General features: G+C 43.5%; 1 protein-coding gene across 1 annotated transcript in view; it reads right to left on the reverse strand.

Annotated features, from left to right (window-relative positions):
* LOC138963038 (uncharacterized) overlaps positions 1–6,000 on the reverse strand; it is a 33,436-nt gene that overhangs the window by 17,592 nt on the left and 9,844 nt on the right. The gene's annotated exons all lie outside the window — the stretch shown is intronic.

A 6,000-nucleotide genomic window follows, 5' to 3' on the forward strand; every position in this document is an offset into this window, starting at 1 on the left:
TTTTAGTGATGATGCGATGCTTTATCCGGGACTTTTGTTTTCCCGCCAAGCTGTGATTTCCCAGACCAGTGTCTGGCGCCAAAGTCCTGCAGTGTTTGGTTTTGATGAGGCAGAAAATATTATCCAGATTCCAACCGTAAGTAAATTTTTAGCTCTTTAATAGGCGCAAGCTTTGTATCATTTGTTTTGACTTTACAAGAATGAAACTTGACACCTGCAGAAAGAAATTATTCAGGCATATTATGCTGCCGGATGCTACTCAAGTTCAATACTCTGTGTTTTCTTGACAATTTTAGATTTAATTGCACTGATCCACTGAGGGGCAGGGTGGGACGGGGCAGGGTGGAACAGTCCAAGCCTGCCCCTTCAGTGTTCCACCCTGCCCCTTGGGTGTCCCACCCTACCCCTGGGGTGTTTCACCCTGCCCCTTTCCGTAAATTTCTCCCAGTCTATAAACAATGAATAATATATTGTTTGTTTTACATGCATATCACTAATTTTATCAATATTTTTTTCACTTGAAACTTTTATAGTTATTATTTTTCTTTTTTCTTTTTCGGTATTGTTCTTGTTTGTCTAAAATCACTATTTGCAAAGGATGTGAAATTGAAATACATAAATAAATCAATAGATAAATAAGTAAACAAATAAGTAAATGTTTCCTTTTATTTTCTTTCCACTTTCAGATGGTGAGAACATACAAAAGAAAGTCAGACCGGACAGAAAGATCTACTGAGAATGTCCAGCAACTCCACAATGCAGTGATGGCTGTCAGAAAAGGCCAGTCTTTCCGACAAGTCGCTGAAGAATTTGGAATTAAAAAATCCTCTTTGAGGCGAGCAGTGAGGAAAGATGGCGAAGGAAAGAAGCTGGCCTCATATAGTGAGATGTCCCAGTCAAGGCTGATTTTCACCATTGAAGAGGAAGTTAGTTCAGTACTTACTGACCGCATCACGCATTGGATTTCCTCTGGACACTGCGACTGTAAAGTCATTAGCTTACACCCTAGCCATTCGAAATGGGAATCGTGTTCCAGACAACTGGGAGAAAAACAAACAAGCCGGAAAAGACTGGATGACAGCATTCAAGAGTCGCCATCGTCAGCTCAGCATCAGAACCCCTGCAAGAGCAACTGCATTCAATAAGCACAATGTTGGTACCTTCTTTGAGAAATTGAGGCGGCTGTACCAAGAACACACCATAACGCCTGAAAGAATCTACAATGTAGATAAAACGGCACTAACCACCTCCCAGAGGCCTCAGAAAGTGGTTGCTGAGGCTGGTGTCAAGCAGGTCGCACAACTGGTCTCGCATGAGCGTGGAGAGACAGTTGCGATGCTGGGCATCATCAACGGCATCGGGAACTGCCTGCCACCCTGCCTCGTGTTCGAAAGAAAGAACTTCAAGAACCATATGCTCTTCGGTGCACCACCAGGCACCCAAGGCTTTTGTAACCCAGGCGGGTGGATGACGCAGGAAATCTTCGTGCAGTGCCTCCACCATATTCAGAAACATCTTCGATGCACGTCGGAGAAAAAAGTCTTTGTCATTCTAGACAATCATGTATCCCACATCTCAGTGGAAGCAGTTGACTACTGCAGAGACAAAGGCATTGTGCTGTTGAGTCTCCCTCCCCACTGTAGTCACAGGCTCCAACCGTTGGACAAGACCGTCTTTAGCCCGCTGAAGAGGCAGTATAACGCAGTGATCACCTCATGGATGTACAACAACCCTGGAAAACGTCAGACGATCCACGACGTCGCAGGAATCCTTGGCACTGCATATAACCGTGACTTCACAATTCAGAACATCACCAGTGGTTTCAAGTCCACGGGCATCTGCCCACTGGATACCGAAGTCTTTTCAGAAACCGACTTCTACCAAAGCTACATCAGCGACAAACCCTGTCAACAATCAACCACTCCCATTGAAACTTCAACACAAGCCGCCCAAAACGCTGCTGTTGACGGTCCACCTGATCCAAGCGCTGCTGACTGTCCACCTGATCCAAGCGCATCTCGTTCCCCTGACTCTGTTCTGATCTGCTCACCTGAAGTTATCAGGCCATACCCAAAGGCTACCCAGCAGAGGAAGCGTGCCGGTCAAGCGCTTGGCAGAAGCCGAGTGTTGCCAGACACACCACAAAAAGCAGAGATGGAAGCGAAGAAGAAAAAGGTGGCCAAGAAACCTCGAGCTGTGCCCAAGAAACCTCGAGCTGTCGCAAAGAAAGCCAGAGCTTCAAAGAAGCGTTTGTTCAGTGAGGACAGGCGGTGGACTCTACAGGGATCTTATCACCAATCATCGGAAATCTTCAATGTCAATGAAGACTCACGAGGGCGTTGTTTTAGCTGGTACAAGGTTCTTAACTTCACACACAAATTCATATGTCCCACCCTGCCCCGTCATGTTCCACCCTGCCCCAAGCAATGTCCCATCCTGCCCCGTCATGTTCCACCCTGCCCCACATTTGTTTGCGTTTTTAACTGCGAATTCTCCTGAGTCGGTTAAATAAATCTATTTTATGTTTTCTTTGTTTTGTGGCAAATTCAATAAAGTTTCTGATGACACCAGTTTTGTGTTTTTGTCTTAAGTATTGAATGAGATATTCCAATAAAGGATTTTTTTGTCCCACCCTACCCCTCCCTCCCCTACCTGGTTGTCCCGCTAAACTTGCAATGGACCGTGTCGGTGTAGTGCGTTCAGATTTCCTCTGCGGCTTCGTTAATCTTGTATAAACTCCACACCGACAATCACATTCGTTCAACCAACATTTCTGTTATCTAAACTTGGAAATTTGCTTCATCCTAAAATCCTTCCCTTCTCACATGGGACGTAACCACTCCGGCCGGTGCACCTATGGTTTTCGAAGAAATCAAAAGCAGTTTTGGGGTGAAATCTATCAAATTTAAATTTCACTATAAATTTCCTTCGCTTCCAAGAAACTGACGTGCCTTTCTCCCATAAATATAAATGTACTTCTTTAATTTGACCAGGAAACAACTTTTCAGTCTCGGGCAGTATATATCGAATCAGACATCTGAACGCAGGGGAAATCTGAACGCACTACACCGTGATTCCGGGCCGTAGCCGGTTTCACGGTCAATTTCAGTGAAACTTGTGGCCATGGCATCATTGAGCGTGATTGATTAAAATACGCAGCCAGTAAATCTGTAAGACAGACAGTCAGTCATCATCTGCCAGGCATTCTGTTAGCCATGAAGCCAGAGAAGACGAATGAACACTCGTTGTCTATGTAACCGAGTGCAACTCAGTGAAGCACAACAATCACCTTTGACGGCGAAGTCCAATCAAACAGGATTGAGAATTATAGAGTCAATTTCTCAGCCCTGTTACACTAAGGCAACCAAGAAAAAACTAGGAGGCAGTAGCAGCCAGACCCCATCACAAACAGACCTCTACACTGATTCACAGGTGTCTAGCGATTCGAGCTATAAATAGCCCGATAGACAACTCTGCAGAGTCTGCTGTGAAGGGTGACGCAGTCTACCTGTCACATCTATCAGAAGCAAAACTGAATTTTAGGTTTTTACACCCCCGGTATAGGGGTGTGTATAGGTTTCGCTCGATGTGTTTGTGTGTTTGTGTTCGCATATAGATCTCAAGAATGAACGGACCGATCGTCACCAAACTTGGTGAACAGGTTCTATACATTCCTGAGACGGTCCTTACACAAATTGGGACCAGTCAAACACACGGTTAGGGAGTTATTGGTGGATTAAGATTCTACAAGGACTTATAGAGTGACATTTTAATGGTCAAAGGGAAATAACCTTCTCAGTTGGTGGCAGTGAGAATGGTTATTTCCCTTTGACCAACGGGGGTGTTTTTCCTACCTCGAAGGAATTTCTTGTTTATTTTATTTTGACCGGGGGCAGGTCCTGCATCTTATACTGACAAACGAATGTAAAAGCTAAACTTTCATGAGCACTGTCAAAAAACAAGAACCGTATGTTATTGGCACGTTTACTTATTGACAAAACTTCTTCTTCTTCTTCTTCTTCTTCTGCGTTCGTGGGCTGAAACTCCCACGTACACTCGTGGTTTTTTTTTTGCACGAGTGGAATTATTGACAAAACAAAACGTTACATTTACAGTACGTCGACCCAGTGGGTTTTAAGTAGACAGACAGACAAATACTTGTGATACAAATAAATGAACTTTTTATCTCAAAATCGTCGATGAATCTTGCTTGCAAAATTACCTTTCCTGAGCACTGTTATGGTCGGCCGTAACTGAGTAAACTACGGTACATCAATACGAAGTCATGAGCGGAAATATACTGAAACACGTACAAAAACGTCATGTATGTGACTGTCCGGTGCGGTAGTCTTTACGATCAAAACGGATTCATAAAAAATATAGATGAGCCATTTTTAGTCACATGCACTGTGGTTTTAAATGATACAAACATCAGTGTTGTTGTTGCAGTCATTTACGTGCAGGAGATTCTACACCATGGTTAAAAAAAAATGTCCGGGAAAACAGGTGTGAAAGCAATACCTTCATTTAGGAATATCAACTTGGGGCCCCATTTGGTGGCATCTTCTTCTTCTTCTTCGTTCATGGGCTTAGACTCCCACGTTCACTTATGTTTTTAGCACGAGTGGATTTTTACGTGTATGACCCGTTTTTACCCCGCCATTCAGGCATGTATTTTCGTGTTTCTATAACCCACCGAACTCTAACATGGATTACAGGATCATCTTTTCCGTGCGCACTTTGTCTTGTGCTTGCGTGTACACACGAAGGGGGTTAAGTCACTAGCAGGTCTGCACATAAGTTGACCTGGGAGATCGGAAAAATCTCCACTCTTAACCCACCAGGCGGTAGCGACCGGGATTCGAACTCACGACCTCAATTTGGAGGCCGACGTCTTACCACCACGCCACTGCGCCCGTCTGTGTGGCATCTGATACACACAAATAGGGGACGGTTGCCTAATAAAAAAAGAGTAAATTTTAAGGGGCTTATTGTCCGTGAGGTCTTAATTGCCTATACTGGACATGAATTGGTTTTTTCGAATCGAGTTTTACGCCCTCACGGCTTTTTGATGTTTGCGTGTTTAGGTGGTATCAGCCATCTCTGCACTTATGGTAGAATGACCAATATCTTGTGGTGACACGGGGGTGGGAGATGGATATCGTCTCTGGGTCTGCACATAAAGTTGACCCGTGTCCGTCCCGGCCCGGATTCGAACCAGCGACCTCTCGATCACAAGTCCAGTGCTCTACCACCTGAGCTACGCAGGCCCCCGGTTGCCTAATATGGACCGGCTCCTAATATGGAGCACCTCCTGTTCTGAAAAACTAACGGTGCCAGAGCACTCAAAACAATTTCATTCGCTGTGTTTAACCTCTCTGGATAACTTGCACATGTCAAAACTGTTGCGGAAACACAAACCACAAAACCGTTAGACTTTTTCTCTTTTTTATACGTTTGGCAGAGTTCACTCTAAACAGATTTGACGCTTAAAACGGACTAGTTTCTGTCCACTGCCAAAGATGTTATCACAACAACAAAAATTGCTATATATGACAGCTTAGACTGTATTTGTTACATTCAAAGTGTTGACCCCGAGTTTCTACTGCAAACAAAAAGATAAAAGCAACATCTCAAAGTAGGTGTATTACTGATAAATGGACCACCTTCAACAAATAATAGAAACAAATAAAAGCTAGAACTCATTAAAGAAGCTTGCTGAAAATAACCTATCACTAGTCCTCGAGCAATCAAAAAAATATAACAAATAGTCTTCTTTTTGTGGAAGTTAATAATTTCATTCATTTTCTTCCTGTTTTTGGTAAGTTTCTTTAGTTTCTTGTTGTGCTTCAAATAACGTTCTCGTCAAACCGAAACAGATAAATCTAAAGCATATTTTAATTAATCTGACTTGCACACTAAGTTGTATCATGTTATTTTGAAGTATAGGGGGCTTTTGACAGTGATTCGTCAAGACATCTTCACTGGTTCATATTAGGC

This window comes from Littorina saxatilis, linkage group LG3, assembly GCF_037325665.1.
Source record: "Littorina saxatilis isolate snail1 linkage group LG3, US_GU_Lsax_2.0, whole genome shotgun sequence".
NCBI classification, from domain to species: Eukaryota; Metazoa; Mollusca; class Gastropoda; order Littorinimorpha; family Littorinidae; genus Littorina; species Littorina saxatilis.